The following is a 19,634-nucleotide window of genomic DNA, read 5'->3' on the forward strand; positions in this document are numbered from 1 at the left end:
CGTGCTGGAAAATTGGTGCAGGAGGGAGGGCTTTAAAGTCGAGGCATTGGGACTGCTTCTGGGGAGATGGGACCTGTACAAACCGGACGGGTTGCACCTCAACAGCGCCGGGACCAATAACCTCGCAGAGAGTTTTGCTGGTGTAGTTGGGGAGAGCTGAAGCTCGCTTGGCAGGGGGATGGGAACCTGAGAACAAATTCAAAAGGGAAGGAAGTAAAGCAGAAGTTGGATAGCAAGAACCTACAAAGCGAATCTGTAAAACAGAGGAAACAGGGCTTAGTATGTAGTAAGCAAGGAGATCTTCCTGTGCTGAATGGTATATACTTTAATGCAAGGAGTATAGCGAATAAGGCGGATGAGATAAGAGCGTAGATAGACACTTGGGAGTATGACATTATAGCCATTACAGAAACATTGCTGAAAGAGGGGCAGGTTTGGAAATTTAATAATCCTGGCTACAGGATATTTAGACAAGATAGAGAAGGGGGTAAAAAGGGGGGGGGGGGCGGGGTGGGTTGCAGTACAAATTAAAGTAACTATTACAGCGGTAAGGAGGGATGATATGTTAGAGGGATCATTAACTGAGGCCATATGGGTCGAATTGAAAAATAAAAAAGGGGCGATCACACAGCTGGGAGTGTATTATAGACCTCCAAACAGTGGGGGGGAGATAGAGGAGCAAATATGTAGGCTGTGAAGTCTAAAAACCATAGGGTAGTAATAGTAGGGGATTTTAACGATGGAAATATTGATTGGGACAAATTTAGTGTGAAGGGTATAGAGGGTGCGGAATTCTTGAAATGCATTGAAGAGAATGTTTTAGTCAGTATGCAACAAGCCCAACACGAGAGGGGGCAGGCTTGGATTTGGTTTTGGGGAATGAAGCTGGGCAAGATGAAGGGGTATTAGTGGGGGAGCATTTGGGTGCTAGTGACCATAATTCAGTCAGATTCAAGTTGGTTATGGATAAGGACAAGAATAGGCCTGAAATAAAAGTTACTAATTGGGAAAAAGCTAATTTTGCTAAGTTAAGGAGTGATGTGTCTATAGTGGACTGGAAACAGCTACTTGTGGGTAACTCGGTGCCGGAATAGTGGGAGGCATTCAAGGAGGAGATCCGAAAGGTTCAGGCCAAACATGTGTCCTAACAGAAAAATGCTGGGAAAAATAATTCTCGAGCCCCCTGGATGTCTAGGGACTTACAGGGGAGGATTAAGAAAAAAAGGGACGCTTATGTCACATATCAATGGCTAAATACTTTAGAGGAATATAGAAAGATAAGAGGTAAAATTAAAAAGGATATTAGGAATGCTAAGAGAGAGCACGAGAAATTCTTGGCCAGTAAAATTAAGGAAAACCCTAAGATGTTCTATAAATATATTAAGAGTAAGAGGGTAACTAAGGAAAGGGTATTAGAGACCATGAGGGTAATCTCTGTGAGGAGGCAGAAGATGTTGGTAGGGTTCTTAACGAATACTTGCCATCTGTTTCCTCAAAGGCAAGTGGTAATGCAGATACTGCTATCGAGGAGGAGTGTGATATTCTGGATGAATATAGTGAGAGAGGAAGTATTTAGGGGTTTAGCAGCTTTGAAAGTAGATAAGTCCCCAGGCCCAAATGAAATGCATCTCAGGGTGTTGAGTGAAGTAAAAGAGGAAATAGCAGAGGCCTTGGCCATCATTTTCCAGTCCTCTTTGGATATGGGCCAGAAGATTGGAGGACTGCTAATGTAGTACCCTTGTTTAAGGAGGGAGAAAGTGATAGGCCGAGTAATTACAGGCCAGTCAGCCTAACGTCAGTGGTGGGAAAATTATTGGAGAAAATCCTGAAAGACAGGATAAATCTGCATTTGGATAGGCAAGGATTAATTAGGGACAGTCAGCACGGATTTGTTAAGGGAAGGTCGTGTTTGACTAACCTGATTGAATTTTTTGAGGAGGTAACCAAGAGGGTCGATGAGGGTAGTGCGTAAGATTAGCAAGGCTTTTGATAAGGTCCCGCATGGTAGACTGGTCATGAAGGTTAAAGGCCATGGGATCCAAGGCAAAGTGTCAAGTTGGATCCAAAATTGGCTTGGAGGTAGGAAGCAAAGGGTAATGATTGATGGATGTTCTTGTGACTGGAAGGATATTTGTAGTGGGGTTCCGCAGGGCTCAGTACTGGGTCCCTTGCTTTTTGTGGTACAAATCAACGATTTAGATTTGAATATTGGAAGTATGATTAAGAAGTTTGCAGACAACACTAAAATTGGCTGTGTGGTTGATAATGAAGAGGAAAGTCATGGGCTGCAGGAGGATATCAATCTACGGGTCAGGTAGGCAGAGCAGTGGCAAATGGAATTTAATTCAGAGAAGTGTGAGGTGATGCACTTTGGGAGGGCTAATAAGCAAAGGGTATACACATTAAGCGGTAGGCCACTTAATAATGTAGATGGGCAAAGGGACCTTGGAGTGCTTGTCCACAGATCCCTGAAAGTAGGTCAGGTGAATAAGGTGGTTAAGAAGGCATACAGAATGCTTGCCTTTATTGGCCAAGGCATAGAATATAAGAGCAGGGAGGTTATGTTTAATTGTATAATGCTTTGGTTAGGCCACAGCTGGAGTACTGCATGCAGTTCTGGTCGCCGTATTATAAGAAGAACGTGATTGTACGAGAGAGGTTGCAGAGGAGATTTGCTAGGATGCTGCCTGGAATGGAGAATCTCAGTTATGAGAACAGATTGGATAGGCTGGGTTTGTTCTAATTGGAACAGAGGAGGTTGAGGGGAGACCTCATCGAGGTGTACAAAATATTGAGGGGCTGGAGATAGTAGATAGTAAGGGTCTATTTCCATTGATGGAGGGGGCTAATACGAGGGGGCAGAGGTTTAAGGTGGTTGGTGGAAGATTTAGAGGGGATTTGTGGGAGGGTTCTTCTTTACACAGAGGGTTGTGGGGATCTGGAACTCGATGCCTGGAAGAGTGGTGGATGCAGAAACCCTCACCACTTTTAAGAGATGGTTGGATGGGCACTTAAATTGCTGTAACCTGCAGGGTTACGGACCAAGAGCTGGGATTAGACTAGATGACCTTTTGTTGGTCGGCGCAGATATAATGGTCAGTACTGCAGGGAATACAAATGGCCAGGGTGATGTCCTGGACTAGTTTCGATCGCCTGGATGGGTCGGAGAGGAATTTTCCCAGATTTTTTCTCCCTTAATTGGCCTGGGTTTTTATCTGGATTTTGCCTCTCCCAGGAGATCACATGGCTCCAGTTGGGGTGGAGTGTCGATGTTTTTAGTATAAGGGGTGTTGCAGTACTGTGTGGCGGACTGGTTGGACTGGGTGCTCTTTGTCTTTCCGTTATTGTTCATGGGTTTGTATGTAACCTTTAGGCTGCTGACGAAGGGCCGTGTGGCTCTTTGTCGTCTGCTGCAGACACGATGGGACGGAATGTCCTCCTTCTGCGCTGTAAATTTCTGTTTCTAAGCTTTTCTGTGGTTCAGTTGAAATTGTGCTTTATAATGCTCCTGTGAAGCATCATGGAACGTTGTACCCTGTTGAAGGTGCTATATAGATACCAGTTGTTCTTGTTGTTAACTTACATTAAGTGGTTTTGCTGCATCAAATATTGAGGTTTTTGTAAAGTTTAATTTTTTCTGACATTTACTTGCATCAGTGAAATGAAAAATAAAAAGCTTCTGCTGAATAATGTGTGAGAAACTTGTTCACAACGACATAAAGATCAAGCTTGAGAGCTAAGCACATAAACCACAGACTTTACACAGTGCTTCCTTTGGCCCCTGCTCATTTCTCAGCCTATTTCCTCAACTCAGGCCCACGTTTGATTCTGCAAACCATATTCGGTTAAAATGTGAAGGCTGAGACAGCGATTGGCACGTCTTCCATGGGCATGTTATTCCGATAGTAAAATAGGAGCGAGGTGCAATTGACAAAAATAATCAGTTTCAATGAACAAAAGTTTCAAATTCAGGAACAGTTATACCCATCCTTCGCTTTGAAGCCCAGACTGATATTAAGCAAATATTATAAAGGTGCCGCTGACCATTGAATGAAACTGTCACTCACAGCCTGGTTCAAAGGTACCCATTTTCACCCCCTCTCCCCACATGAGGAATTATCTTCATAGTAAATGATCTACTACACTTAGAGACCCAGGGATAATCTTGAAGTGGAGCATTCATCGGGCAGGTGATGGGCGGAGAGATCCTAAAATAGTGAGTATACTTTCTACCCTTGTAAGAGACCTTCCTCAGGCTGCAGTGGAACACTGTGTCAGTTTTGGTCTCCTCACATGGTGGGTGATTTTGAGGCTTTGAAAAGGGTGCAGAGGAGAGCCACTTGACTAGTTCCCAGTTTAAAGTTTCCTAGTTATCAAGGTAGGCTAAACGAGCTGGGACTCTACATATTGGAGAAGACTTAGGGCTGATCTTATCAAGGTTTATAAGATAATGAAGGGAATTGATTATGTTCGAGTTGACAGTTTGTTCCAATTACAAAGGTTAGGGAGGACCAGGGGTCACGATGTGAAATTTTGTAAGGCCAGATCGAGGTTAGATGTTAGGAGGTGGTTCTTTGCCCAGGGAACAGCGGACGGACCCTGGCCTTCATAGCTAGGGGATTTGAGTATTTGAGCAGGGAGGTCTTACTGCAGTTGTACAGGACCTTGGTGAGGCCTCACCTGGAATATTGTGTTCAGTTTTGGTCTCCGAATCTGAGGAAGGGCGTTCTTGCTATTTAGGGAGTTTAGCGAAGGTTCATCAGACTAATTCCTGGGATGGCAGGACTGACGTATGAGAAAAGACTGGATCAACTGGGCCTTTATACATTGGGGTTTAGAAGGATGAGAGGGAATCTCATAGAAACAGACGGGACAGGTTAGATGCAGGTAGAATGTTCCCGATGTAGGAGAAGTCCAGAACCAGGGGACACAGTTTTAGGATAAGGGGTAGGCCAATTAGGACTGAGATGAGGAGAAACTTCTTCACTCAGAGTTGTTAACCTGTGGAATTCCCTGCCGTAGAGAGTTGTTGATGCCCGTTCATTGGATATATTCAAGAGGGAGTTAGATATGGCCCTTATGGCTAAGAAGATCAAGGGATATGGAGAGAAAGCAGGAAAGGGGTACTGAGGGAATGATCAGCCATTGAATGGTGGAGCAGGCTCGAAGGGCCGAATGGCCTACTCCTGCGCCTATTTTCTATGTTTCTACCCTGGAACAGACTGCTGGCTCATGCGATGGACACGGATTCAGTGAATTTCTTCAAGCGAGAGCTGAACCTGTTTCTGGTTGGGGTGGAGATCACCTCATACAATAGGTAGGTACTGCAAGAAATTATCAGGGCCAGCGTGATCTCCCGGATTAGTTTCGATCACCTGGGGGCAGGGGGCGGAGAGGAATTTCCCGCATTTTTCCCTCATTTGGCCTGGGTTTCTTTCTGTTTTTTCATCTCTCCCAGGAAATCACATGGTTTTGAGTGGGGTGGAGTGTATATATTGTAGTACACAAGGTATCACAATTGTGTGGGACAGGCTGGATGGAGCAGGAGGTCTTTTCCTGTCCGTCATTATTCGAGATCTCTGCGTTCCTCTAATTCTGCCCTCTTGAGCATCCCCGATTATAATCACTCAACCATTGGTGGCCATGCCTTCTGTTGCCTGGGCCCTAAGCTCTCGAACTCCCTGTCTAAACCTCTCTGCCTCTCTTTCCTCCTTCAAGACAATCCTTAAAACCTACCTCTTTGAACAAGCTTTTGATCACCTGCGCTAATTTCTCCTTATGTGGCTTGGTGTCAATTTTTATTGTCTCATAATACTCCTGTGAAGCACCTTGGGATGTTTCACTGTGTTAAAGGTGCTATAGAAATACCAGTTGTTGTTGTTGTTGAGGTAGGCTGTAAGAAGCCGGATTCATTTTCAGGGTCAGGCCTCATTTACATGGAACCACCAAGCTGAAGGCACGTTATAATTAATCATATGGTAGCTCGCCATTTTGGGAGGGAGGGGTTCGAAATCTGGGGAGTCAAGTTAGCAGAAAAGTATTAAGGGGGAGGAGTAGGTTGATCAGTCTTTTTGGAGTCTTTTGGGAGGTGCAGGAAGAATAAATATTGTTGCAGATGTTGGTGCTGGACTCCTCCCACTTGTCCATCCTCTCAACCACATGCGTGGAAACTGTCTCCACCAGCTGCTCACGAGACTGATGCTCCCAAATCATTGGCCTGGGAGGACTGTTGTTTCTTCTCCTGCCATGGTGGAACGGTACTGATCCTCTCTTCCACTCCTCGGTCTTCATTCTCACTAGTGGTTCGCCTGGTGATAACCCTTCTCACTGTCCAGTGCCTCACTAATGGGCGTATCAGTGCTGATGCTCGGACAGGTAAGATGCCAGGATGGAATTAGTGAGGATGCAACATGGAAGCAGCTGGACATAGGGGCAAAGGTGGCATGTGGGCCCAAGCAGAGGTGCCATCGTTACCGTTAATGTGAGCTTCCCCTTCTGCCCCTTTGTGCTGGGTGCCCATTTGAAGTATTTCTTCACTCATTTCCCTCAAGATCCTGAGATGGAAACCATCCACCTACCTTAAGTTTAAGTTGTGTGTTGTGTCCAATCTCTGTGAATAATAACCCCCACCTCTGCTGGTTCTACATCTCAATAACCACCTCCTCTATGAAAGCTGAGACAAAGGCCTTATGTCATATCTCTTTCATTCCCACCCTCCCACGACTACCTTTGTCTCCCCTATCTCTCAGTAGCCCTGACTACCTGCTCACTACCCAATATGCTTGTTGAAGCCTTTTTATTTCCTTTATGTTTTTATTGCTAGTTAACTCTGTTACTCTCTTATTTATCCTTTTGTAGCTGTCCTGTATTCATTATATTGGTTCGTAAACCTTGCATCACTTTCTTTCATCAGCTTGGCTTCCCTGGAACCACATTTTGAAGATTGGAAGATGTAAAAGGTACTGTTGACAATGGGTAGAAACACTCAGTTCCTCTGGTGGGAGCAGGAGCTGGGAAAATAACTGCAGTTAAGGAGTTAGACCAGAATTCGGAATTTGCTTCCAAGCTGCCTTACGCACAACCCAATTATTGTATTATCCTTTTCATTTAGTATCACTGAAGTCTTGTCAGCCTGTTTGCTTTGATATCTGTCCCTCCTCCCTCTACGTACCACCTGATGATTTGTCACAAGTAACTGGTGTCACCAAGTAACATCTGCTTATCTGATAGATTATAGTGTCTGATAGATTAGTGGCTGCAGGGGCACGCTTTCCAGTTGGAATGATCTGTAAAATGTTCCTGGTTTTCACTCTGACCCTCTGCTCTTCTGTGGGTAGGTACTTGTTCCAGTTTGGTTCGGAAGTAGTGAATGTTTGCTTCAGTATGTTCGACTTTTGATGGGTTCTGTTACTGATTGCGAAACCGTGTCCTGTTAGACATACATATTCTGCAGTGATCTAGCAATGTGCTGAATTTATTAATATCCAATTTCAACGTGTGTGCCTCAGAAGAGGAAGCAGCATTATTATATTGGCAGATTCCATTCAGCGTGCATTTACACCAACTTCTGGTGTGAGACGGGAGCTGGAGTTTGGCTTTAAGTATGACTTGGCTCCTGGCTGCCCGTTTAGGAAAGAGCACTGTACCTGTCTGCGTAACAATAACTTGCATTTATATAGCACCTTTAACAGGATATCCAAATGGCGCTCTGGATTAATGTCGGACTTTGACTCTCACTGCACCTCACTCCAGAGTGGAGTTAAATCCTGACACTGGATTTGCAATGGAACTTTAGCTATGCACCAACGTTAAACTTGCGGTGCAAACATTGCCGTGACTGTGTGATCACATCTCTGAGGCTGTGGAAAAAAGGCTTCATTGGACATTATTACTGCCCCACACTCTCACTCTCACTTTAAACACTGAGTGGGTGAAACCTGTGCCTTCATTTCAAGTACAGCTTGAACCTCCCTTAAAAACAGATAGCAAGAGTTTCTATAGGTATATAAACAGGAAGAGTGGCTAAAGTAAATATTGGTCCCTTAGAGGACGCGACCGGGGAATTAGTAATGGGGAACATGGAGATGGCAGAAACTCTGAACAAATATTTTGTATCAGTCTTTACAGTAGAGGACACTAACAATATCCCAACAGTGGATAGTCAAGGGGCAATGGAGGGGGGAGGGGCGAAGAACTTAACACAATCACAATGGAGGTGGTACTCAGTAAGATAATGGGTCTGAAGGCAGATAAATCCCCATGACATGATGGCTTGCATCCTAAGCTCTTAAGAGAAGTAGCGGCAGGGATAGTAGATGCACTGGTTGTAATATACCAACATTCCCTGGATTCTGGGGAAGTCCCAGCAGATTGGAAAACTGCAAATGTAACGCCCCTATTTAAAAAAAGAGGCAGACAAAAAGCGGGAAACTATAGACCAGTTAGCCTAACATCTGTGGTTGGGAAAATGTTGGAGTCCATTATTAAAGAAGTAGTAGTCGGACATTTGGAAAAGCATAATTCGGTCAGGCAGTCAGCATGGATTATGAAGGGGAAGTCATGTTTGACAAATTTGCTGGAATTCTTTGAGGATGCAACAAACAGGATGGATAAAGGGGAACCAGTGGATGTGGTGTATTTGGACTTCCAGAAGGCAAGGTGCCACATAAAAGGTTACTGCACAAGATAAAAGTTACGGGGTTGGGGGTAATATATTAGCATGGGTAGAGGATTGGCTAACAAACAGAAAACAGAGAGTCAGGATAAATGGTTCATTCTCGGGTTGGCAATCAGTAACTAGTGGGGTGCCACAGGGATCAGTGCCGGGACCCCAAATATTTACAATCTATATTAACGACTTGGAAGAAGGGACTGAGTGTCACGTTGCCAAGTTTGCTGACGATACAAAGATGGGACGAAAAGCAATGGGTGAGGAGGACACAAAAAATCTGCAAAAGAACGTAGACAGGCTAAGTGAGTGGGTAAAAATTTGGCAGATGGAGTATAATGTTGGAAAGTGTGAGGTCACGTACTTTGGCAGAAAAAAATCAAAGAGCAAGTTATTATTTAAATGGTGAAAGATTGCAAAGTGCTACAGTACAGCAAGTGATCAGGAAGGCCAATGTAATCTTGGTTTTTATTGCAAAGGGGATGGAGTATAAAAGTAGGGAAGTCTTGCTACAGTTATACAGGATATTGGTGAGGCCACACCTGGAATATTTACGAAAGGATATACTTGCTTTGGCGGCAGTTCAGAGAAGGTTCACAAGGTTGATTCCGGAGATGAGGGGGTTAACCGATGTGGAAGGGTTGAGTAGGTTGGGTCTCTACTCATTGGAATTGAGAGGTGATCTTATCGAAATGTATAAGATGATGAGGGGGCTTGACAAGGTGGATACAGAGAGAATGTTTCCACTGATAGGGGAGACTAGAACTAGGGGGCATAATCTTAAAATAAGGGGCCGTTTTAAAAGTGAGATGAGGAAAAATTTATTTCCTCAGAGGGTTGTAAAACTGTGGAATTCACTGCCTCAGAGAGCTATTGAAGCTGGGACACTGAATAAATTTACGATAGAGATAAACAGTTTTTGAACCGATAAGGGAATAAGGGGTTATGGGGAACGGGCAGGGAAGTGGATCTGAGACCATGATCGGATCAGCCAACATCGTATTAAATGGCAGAGCAGGCTTGAGGTGCCGTATGGCCTACTCCTGCTCCTATTTATGATGTTATTATGTTCTTATCCAGAACTCCCATATCCAGAGCCACCCCTCGTCCAGAACCATTCCCGGCCACCGGTGGCACATGCTCAGAAGTCCTACATGAACAAATTGAAGTCCTTCCTCGCTGCCAACTCCAGCAATCGTTGGCCTGACCCCGCGATCCACCCCCCCCCCGCCCCATGATCTCTCTGCCGCACTCCCAGCCCCAAGCCAGCCAGCCCTGATATCCCCTTGCTCAGTACCTGTACCATCCAATTTAACATGACCACCCCTCATCTGGAAAAATCCCTTATGCAGAACAGGCCAGGTTTCCAGGGTTCTGGATAAGGGAGGTTCAACATGTACAGAAAACCCTGTCAGCGACTCAAAAGCACAACACTGCGGATGCTGGAAATCGGAAATCAAAACAGAAAATGCTGGAAATACTCAGCAGGTCAGAACTGACGAAGGACCATCAACCTGAAACGTTAACTCTGTTTCTCTCTCCGTAGATGCTCTGACCTGCTGAATGTTTCCAGCATTTTCTGATTTTATTCCTGCCAGTAGCCCTCAGAGGATTCACATGCATAACAACAACTTGCACCTGTAACATAGTAAAACATCCCAAGACACTTCACAGGAGCATTATCAAACAAAATGTGACACTGCGCTTGGTCAAAGTAGTAGGTTTTAATGAGGAGAGAGAGGTCGAGCGGCGGAGAGGTTTAGGGAGGGAATTCTAGTGCTTAGGGGCGAGGCAGCTGAAGGCATGGCCGCCAATGTTGGAGCGATTGAAATCGAGGTTGCACAAGAGGCCAGAATTGGAGGAGCGCTGAGATCTCGGAGGGTTGTAGGGCTGGTGGAATTCAGGGAGGGATGAGGGATTTGAAAACAAGGATGAGAATTTTTGAGGCATTAACAGACCAGGAGCCAATTTAGGTCACGAGCACAAGGGTAAAGTCTAGAGGTAACAAAGGCATGGATGGGAGGTTTCAACAACAGATAAGCTGAGGCAGGGGCAGAGTCTGACCATGCTACAGAGGTTGAAGTTGACGATCTTGGTGATGGTGCGGATATGTGGTCAGAAGCTCATCTCGGGGTCAAGTGCGACACCAAGGTTGCGAGCGGTCTGGTCCAGCCTCAGACAGTTGCCAGGAGAGGGATGGAGTCGGTGGTTAGGGAAAAGAAGCAGTTGCAGGTGATTCTCGGGCTACGACTGGACTTTATAATCGGCTTATAAAGTATAGGCACTGTAGGAAGGTGGTGTTCAATGGGCATCTTGCTGGATAGTGTTAGAGCAGCCTGCCAAACCTTCTGGGTCTGTTGTGGTCGATGGTGTCAGTCCTTTGAGTGTTCAAACATCTGGAGAAATAACTGCTGCTGCTGTAACTCTGACAGCCAGTTCACAACTTCAGGACAACATTTTATTCTTCCATTTTAACTGGTTCTCCAGTGGCCGATAGGGGCTGAAACTCTCACTGCACCATGTGTGATGGAGTGCCCCTTGTCTCAGGATGACCAGCACTTGCTTTGCTCCTTTATATTCTCCAAACCGATTCAATCCAGTCCACCGAAGGTAGCTCAGCTCCGGCACACTTTTATTGTTCGATGAAACTCAAGACTGGTCACAAATCTGCAATATTGAGTTTAAATAAACCCTTTCCTGTTTCTGTAATCAGGGACATGGGTGAACACTTATTGGCACCATCCACTTCCCATGGTCCTCGGGCCCGAAAACCTCTGGAGAGGATGGAGAGTTTTCCCACAGTACATAAATGTGTCAAAAAACCAATTTCCTCGCTCTTTTTTAGCACAATAATGGTGCAAGTGCTGAGGATTGCGAGAAAATTCAAGGCCCATGTCAACATTTTATATCGAAAAAACCCAACATTTCACTGTCATGATTTGTTAACCAATCCAATTACTCATAATACTTTTTTTTTTACAATGGTGCAGATTTTGCGGGAGGAATCACGGTGTGTTCAAACAGGTCCTAGATCCCCTGTCGAGGGCACCGCGCTGTTTGTACTCTCTGATTATCGCAAGTTACAGTGCAAAAGCCCACAGAGAGTCTTAGGCCTAAAAATCTGTTCTAATATTAGCGCCGGGCGATGTTTACCGTGTCCAAACGGGATATTCACTAGTAGCGCCCCAAGAGGGGAGCGGAGCACTTAGGGAAGCGTTCTACGCTACTTTGAGGGCTCTAGGGGTGGTAGCACTGCATGGATAATGAAGGTCTGGTGCTCGGAAACCTGAAAAATGACAGAAAGGTGAAGGGAGCGTTGGAAACATCGGCAGCAGTATGTGCGACCTCACAGAATCACGGCAATGTTAAAAGATTTTACAACTGACCAGCCACAGGCTCCTGCTCTATAACATCGCCCCAGGAGCTTCCATGGAACACCCGCTCTCCCTGTCGGTGACGGTGCCAGGCGCTATGGCAGGCGAAAGGAGTGAAGTTCAGGATCGCGGCACTAACGTGGCGTTGTACACCCATGACGTCACCAAGTGGGTGGTGCTAGAGTGCACGGCGTTAACTGATAGCGCCGCTGCTAAACCACCACTGAGGTTCACGGCAGGCACCGACAGCGCGGCACTCGGGCAGCAAGTGCTTAGCGGCTAGAAGGCAGTAGAGCAGGGGAGCGATGGGGGAAATGATAACCAGAGTGTGACAGGAAGGGACAGAATTTATAAACATAAGTGTATCAGAAAGTGAGGTCAAAGCAGGGAAAATGGTAAAAGACAAAATCAAAAGCACTTTATATGAATGCACGCAGCATTTGTAACAAGACAGATGAATTGACGGCACAAATAGATATAAATGGGTACGATCTGATAACCATTACAGAGCCATGGTTGCAAGGTGACCAAGGCTGGGAACTGAAAATTCAGGGATTTTTGACAATTCGGAAGGATGGACAGAATGGAAAAGGAGGTGGGGTAGCTCTGTTAATAAAGGATGAGATCAGTGCAGTAATGAGAAATGATATTGGCTCAGAAGATCAAGATGTGGAATCAATTTGGGTGGAGATAAGAAACAATAAGGGGAAGAAGTTATTGGTGGGCATAGTCTATAGGCCCCCTAACAGAAACTACACTGTTGGGCAGAGCATAAATAAAGCAGTATTGGAATCTTGTAAGAAAGTTCCGGCAATAATCATGGGTGATTTTACTCTATATATTGATTGGACAAATCAAATTGGGCACGATAGCCTTGAGGAAGAATTCATAGAGTGTATCTGGGATGGTTTCCTTGGACAGTACATTGTGGAAACAACCAGGGAGCAGGCTATCTTAGATCTGGTACTGTGTAAATATAAGAGACATAGGAAATAGGAACAGGAGTAGGCCAAAGGGCCTCTCGAACCTGGTCCGCCATTCAATAAGATCATGGCTGATCTGATTATTGGCTCAGCTCAACTTTTCAGCCCGCTCCCCATATGCATTTACTCCCTTATCGCTCAAAATTCTGCTATCTCCGCTTTAAATATATTCAATGACCCAGCCTCCTCAGCTCTCTGGCACAGAGAATTCCACAGATGTACAACCGAGAGAAGAAATTCCTCCTCATCTCAGTTTTAAATGGGCGACCCCTTATTCGAAAACTATGCACCCTAGTTCTAGATAACTCCATGAGTGGAAACATCCTCTCTGCATTTACCTTGTCCAGCCCCCTCATTATTTTATATGTCTTAATAAGATCATCTCTCATTCTTCTGAACTTCAACGTGTATAGGCCAACCTGCTCAACCTTTCTTCATAAGTCAATCCCTTCACCTCAGGAATCAAATGAGTGAATCTTCTCTGAACTACCTCCAATGCAAGTATATGTTTCAATGATAAGGATTATGGGGAGTGGGCGGAGAAGTGTAGCTGAGCCCAAGATCAAATCAGCCATGATCTGATTAAATGGCGGAGCAGGCTTGCGGGGACAAATGGCCGACTCCTGCTTCTATTTCTATATTCTTATGTTCTAGTGCCCCCCCCACCCCCCGCCTCTTGGGCACTAACGGGTGGTGCTAAGCAAACAAATGTTTAACCTTAAGTGTAATGAACGGTGAGCGCCGTTCATTTTCCGCTGACCACTGACTGACCAATAATAATTGCAATTTATTCGCCATAAATTAATTTTCTAATGTCAGAAATAAAGTTTAAACATAATATAAAATTCTAAATATGAAGACCCTCTCACAATAACATGATTAAATGTATCTATTGAATTGTCTTTTACTGTCTTCCCTAAAGCCTATACTTGAAAGCCTCGCCTTGTCTCAAGAGTTGGGGCTTCTCTCCAACAGGTCTACAGTTTCAAACCATATTCTGGCAATGGCATTCTCAGCATGTGCAGCGTGCAATAATGTACAAGATCACCGGCCAGAATATTCTAGCTATAACACTCCCACATACAATTCCTCCCTTCCTGTTCAACACTGTTAGTGTACGTCATTAAATACAGAGCAACCTGGCATCTGGTGGGCAAAAAGCAAGCTGGTCAGTAATTCACATCAGGCAGTAGAGACACAGAAACATAGAAAATAGGTGCAGGAGTAGGCCATTCGGCCCTTCGAGCCTGCACCACCATTCAATAAGGTCATGGCTGATCATTCCCTCAGTACCCCTTTCCTGCTTTCTCTCCATACCCCTTAATCCCTTTAGCCGTAAAGGCCATATCTAACTCCCTCTTGAATATATCCAATGAACTGGCATCAACAACTCTCTGCGGCAGGGAATTCCACAGGTTAACAACTCTGAGTGAAGAAGTTTGTCCTCATCTCAGTCCTAATAGGCCTACCCCTTATCCTAAGACTGTGTTCCCTGGTTCTGGACTTCCCCAATATTGGGAACAATCTACCCGCATCTAACCTGTCCCGTCCCGTCAGAATCTTGTATGTTTCTATGAGATCCCCTCTCATCCTTCTAAACTCCAATGTATAAAGGCCCAGCTGATCCAGTCTCTCCTCATATGTCAGTCCGACCATCCCGGGAATCAGTCTGGTGAACCTTTGCTGCACTTCCTCAATAGCAAGAACGTCCTTCCTCAGATTAAGAGACCAAAATTGAACACAATATTCCAAGTGAGGCCTCACCAAGGCGCTGTACAACTGCAGTAAGACCTCCCTGTTCCTATACTCAAATTCCATTGCTATGAAGGCCAACATACCATTTGCCTTCTTTACCGCCTGCTGCATCTGGCCAGCTTTCAATGACTGATGAACCATGACACCCAGGTCTCGTTGCACCTCCTCTTTTCCTAATCTGCCACCATTCAGATAATAGTCTGTCTTTGCGTTTTTGCCCCCAAAGTGGATAACCTCACAGTTATCCACATTATACTGCATCTGCCATGCATCTGCTCACTCACCTAACCTGTCCAAGTCACCCTGCAGCCTCTTAGCGACCCCTCACAGCTCACACCGCCACCCAGTTTAGTGTCATCTGCAAATTTGGAGATATTACACTCAATTCCTTCATCCAAATCATTGTTGTATATTGTAACGAGCTGGGGTCCCAGCACTGAGCCCTGCGGCACTCCACGAGTCACTGCCTGCCATTCTGAAAAGGACCTATTTATCCCAACTCTCTGCTTCCTGTCTGCCAACCAGTTCTCGATCCACATCAGTATATTACCCCCAATACCATGTGCTTTGATTTTACATACCAATCTCTTGTGTGGGACCTTGTCAAAAGCCTTTTGAAAATCCAAATACACCACATCCACTGATTCTCCCTTGTCCACTCTGCTAACTACATCCTCAAAAAATTCCAGAAGATTTGTCAAGCATGATTTCCCCTTCATAAATCCAAGCTGACTTGGACCGATCCTGTCACTGCTTTCCAAATGTGCTGCTATTTCATCCTTAATAATTGATTCCAACATTTTCCCCACGACTGATGTCAGGCTAACCGGTCTATAATTACCCATTTTCTCTCGCCCTCCATTTTTAAAAAGTGGTGTTACATTAGCTACCCTCCAGTCCACAGGAACTTATCCAGAGTTGATAGACTGTTGGAAAATGATTACCAATGCATCCACTATTTCTAGGGCCACTTCCTTAAGTACTCTGGGATGCAGACTATCTGGCCCCGGGGATTTATCGGCCTTCAATCCCATCAATTTCCCTAACACAATTTCCCACCTAATAAGGATATCCTTCAGTTCCTCCTCTCACTTGACCCTCGGTCCCCTAGTACTTTTGGAAGGTTATTTGTATCTTCCTTTGTGAAGACTGAACCAAAGTATTTGTTCAATTGGTCTGCCATTTGTTTGTTCCCCATTATAAATTCACCTGAATCCGACTGCAAGGGAGCTACGTTTGTCTTCACTAATCTTTTTCACTTCACATATTTATAGAAGCTTTTGCAGTCAGTTTTTATGTTCCCGGCAAGCTTCTTCTCATACTCTATTTTCTCCCTCTTAATTAAACCCTTTGTCCTCCTCTGCTAAATTCTAAATTTCTCCCAGTCCTCAGGTTTGCTGCTTTTTCTGGCCAATTTATATGCCTCTTCCTTGGATTTAACACTATCCTTAATTTCCTTTGTTAGCCAGGGTTGAGCCACCTTCCCCATTTTATTCTTACTCCAGACAGGGATGTACAATTGCTGAAGTTCATCCATGTGATCTTTAAATGTTTGCCATTGCATATCCACTGTCAACCCTTTAAATATCATTTGCAAGTCTACTCTAGCCAATTCATGCTTCAAACCATCGAAGTTACCTTTCCTTAAGTTCAGGACCTTGGTTGTAAGTTCAGCAAGAGTGAGTTCTCTCGGAGAAGTGGGCAGCACTCCCACCTGAGTCGGAAGGCTAGAACATAACAAGAAATAGGAGCAGGAGCATGCCATACGGCCCCTCGAGCCTGCTCCGCCATTTAATATGATCATGGCTGATCCAATCATGGACTCAGGTCCACTTACCTGCCCGCTCTCCATAACCCTTTATTCCCTTATCGGTTGAGAAACTGTCTCTGTTTTAAATTTATTCAATGTCCCAGCTTCCACAGCTCTCTGAGGCAGCGACTTCCACAAATTTACAACCCTCTGAGAAAAGAAATTCCTCCTCATCTCAGTTTTAAATTGACGGCCCCTTATTCTAAGATTATGCCCCCTAGTTCTAGTCTCACCTATTAGTGGAAACATCCTCTCTGTATCCACATTGTCAAGCCCCCTCATAATCTTATACGTTTCGATAAGATCACCTCTCATTCTTCTGAATTCCAATGAGTAGAGACCCAAACTACCCAACCTTTCGTCATAAGTTAACTCCCTCATCTCTGGAATCAACCTAGTGAACCTTCTCTGAACTACCTCCAAAGCAAGTATATCCTTTCTTAAATATGGAAACCAAAATTTTACGCAATATTCTAGATGTGGCCTCACCAATACCCTGCATAACTGTAGCAAGACTTCCCTGCTTTTATACTCCATCCCCTTTGCAATAAAGGCTAAAATTCCATTGGCCTTCCTGATCACTTGCTGTATCTGCATACTAACCTTTTGTGTTTCATGCACCAAGACCCCCAGGTCTCGCTGTACTGCAGCACTTTGTAATTTTTCTCCATTTAAATAATAACTTGCTCTTCGATTTTTTCTGCCAACGTGCATAACCTTACACTTTATACTCCATCTGCCAAATCTTTGCCCACTCACTTAGCCTATCTATGTCCTTTTGCAAATTTTTTGTCCCTCCTCACACGTTGCTTTTCCTCCCATCTTTGTATCATCAGCAAACTTGGCTACGTTACACTCGGTCCCTTCATCCAAGTCGTTAATGTAGATTGTAAATAGTTAGGTTCCAGCACTAATCCCCACAGCACCCCACTAGTTATTGATTGCCAACTCGAGAATGAACCATTTATCCCGACTCTGTGTTCTCTGTTAGTTAGCCAATCACTTTGTTCACAGTAATTGTAGCAGCACTTGTGTGCTGAGAGATTTGCATCGTATTGTCACTTGTGGCAATGAATGCCTGGGTTATCGCTATGGCCTTGGTCAAGGTTGGTGTCTCTACAGTCAAAAATTTGAGAAGTATGGTTTTGTGGACAATGCCAAGTACGAAAAAGTCTCGGAGTATGTGCTCCAAATGTCCTTCAAATTTGCAATGCACTTAGCTCGGCGACATAACTTGCCATTTCCTGGCCTTCAGACCTTTTGTAGGTGTAGAACCGGTACCTCGCCATCAGAACGCCTTCCATCAGGTTAAAATGCTCTCGGACCAGTGTGCACAAATCGTCGTACAATTTCTCCGTGGGTTTCGCTGGAGTGAGCAGATTCTTCATGAGGCTATACGTTGGTGCCCCACAGACGGTGAGGAGGATTGCCCTTCATTTGGCAGTGCTCTCTTTCCCATCCAGCTCGTTAGCCACGAAGTATTGGTCGAGTCGCTCCACAAAAGTTTCCCAATCATCTCCCTCCGAAAATGTCTTCAGGATGCCCACTGTTCTCTGCATCTTTGGATTTGTTATCTGTATCTCGTTGCCAGTTATTGTGTATGGAGAAAGAGTCAGACTGAACACTGTGAGCTCAAAGTAAAGTGTAACCTTAGTCTTTTATTGCAGGTCTCCAGAGTGCCTCTCCAACCTGTGAAACCTCCTTAAATATCTGTCCTCCCAAGGGATTATGCGATCCCTTGGGACTCCCGGGGATGAGCCCTCTGGTGGCTGTACAGAGTAAATACAAGTCCACATATATAACAACTTCCCTTTCATAAATCCATGCTGACTCTGCCTGACTGAATTCTGCTTTTTTAAATGTTCTGCTACTGCTTCTTTAATAATGGAATCCAACATTTTCCCAACCACAGATGTCAGGCTAACTAGTCTATAGTTTCCTGCTTTTTTTCTGCCTCCTTTTTTAAATAGGGGTGTTACAATTGCAGTTTTTCAATCTGCTGGGACCTCCCTAGAATCCAAGGAATTTTGGTAAATTACAACCAATGCATCCACTAATCCACTAATCAGACCCTAGGATGCAAGCCATCAGGTCCAGGGGATTTCTACACCTTTTGTCCCATTATTTAATGAGTACCACCTCATTAGTGATTGTGATTGTGTTCCTCCTCCATTATAGCCCCTTGACTATCCACTGTTGGGATATATTGTACTGTTGGGCTGTGGGTTCAAGTCCCACTCCAGAGACTTGAGCTCATAAATCTAGGCTGGCACTCCATTGCAGTGCTGAGGGAGTGCTGCAGTGTCGGAAGTGCCGTCTTTCGGGGGAGACATTAATCCGAGGTCCCGTCTGCTCTCGCAGATGGATGTAAAAGATCCCTTGGCACTATTTCGTAGAAGAGTTCGAAGAAGAAGGGTTATCGCCCGTGTCCTGGGCCGATATTTATTCCTCAATCAACATTTGCCTCGATTTCAAAATTCTCATCCTTGTTTACAAATTCCTCCATAGCCTCGCCTCTCCCTATCTCTGTAATCTCCTCCAATGCCACAACCGCCCCCCCCCCCCTCGAGAATGTCTGTGCTCCTCATATTCTGCCCTCTTGAGCATCCCTGATTATAATCATTCAACCATCAGTGGCCATGCCTTCAGCTGCCTCGGCCCTAAGCTCTGGAATTTCTCCCTAAACCTCTCTGCTTCTCTTTCCTCCTTTGAGATGCTCCTTAAAACCTACCTCTTTGGCCAAGTTTTTGGTCATCTGCCCCATCTTACGTGGCTCGATGTCACATTTTTGTCTTATAACACTCCTGTGAAGTGCCTTGGGACATTTTACTACATTAAAAGGCGCTATATAGATACAAGTTGTTGTTGTAAACAGATTATCTGGTCTTTATCACAAAGCCGTTCGTGGGAGCTTGCAATTGGCTGCCGCCTTTCCTACATTACAACAGTGACTACACACCAGGCTGCAAAGCGTTTTGGGACGTCCTGAGGTTGTGAAAGGCACTATAGAAATGCAAGTCATTCTTACGTTAAGTTATATTTAT

General features: G+C 44.8%; 1 long non-coding RNA gene across 1 annotated transcript in view; it reads left to right on the forward strand.

Moving 5' to 3' along the window:
• Nucleotides 1-4,172: 4,172 nt before the first annotated feature.
• LOC139255692 (uncharacterized) overlaps nt 4,173-19,634 on the forward strand; it is a 28,617-nt gene continuing 13,155 nt past the window's right edge. The window contains exons 1-2 of the long non-coding RNA XR_011592063.1: nt 4,173-4,216; nt 6,914-6,959. This is a non-coding gene — a long non-coding RNA (uncharacterized lncRNA). The remainder of the gene's footprint in view (nt 4,217-6,913; nt 6,960-19,634) is intronic.

This window comes from Pristiophorus japonicus, unplaced genomic scaffold, assembly GCF_044704955.1.
Source record: "Pristiophorus japonicus isolate sPriJap1 unplaced genomic scaffold, sPriJap1.hap1 HAP1_SCAFFOLD_620, whole genome shotgun sequence".
Taxonomy (NCBI): domain Eukaryota; kingdom Metazoa; phylum Chordata; class Chondrichthyes; family Pristiophoridae; genus Pristiophorus; species Pristiophorus japonicus.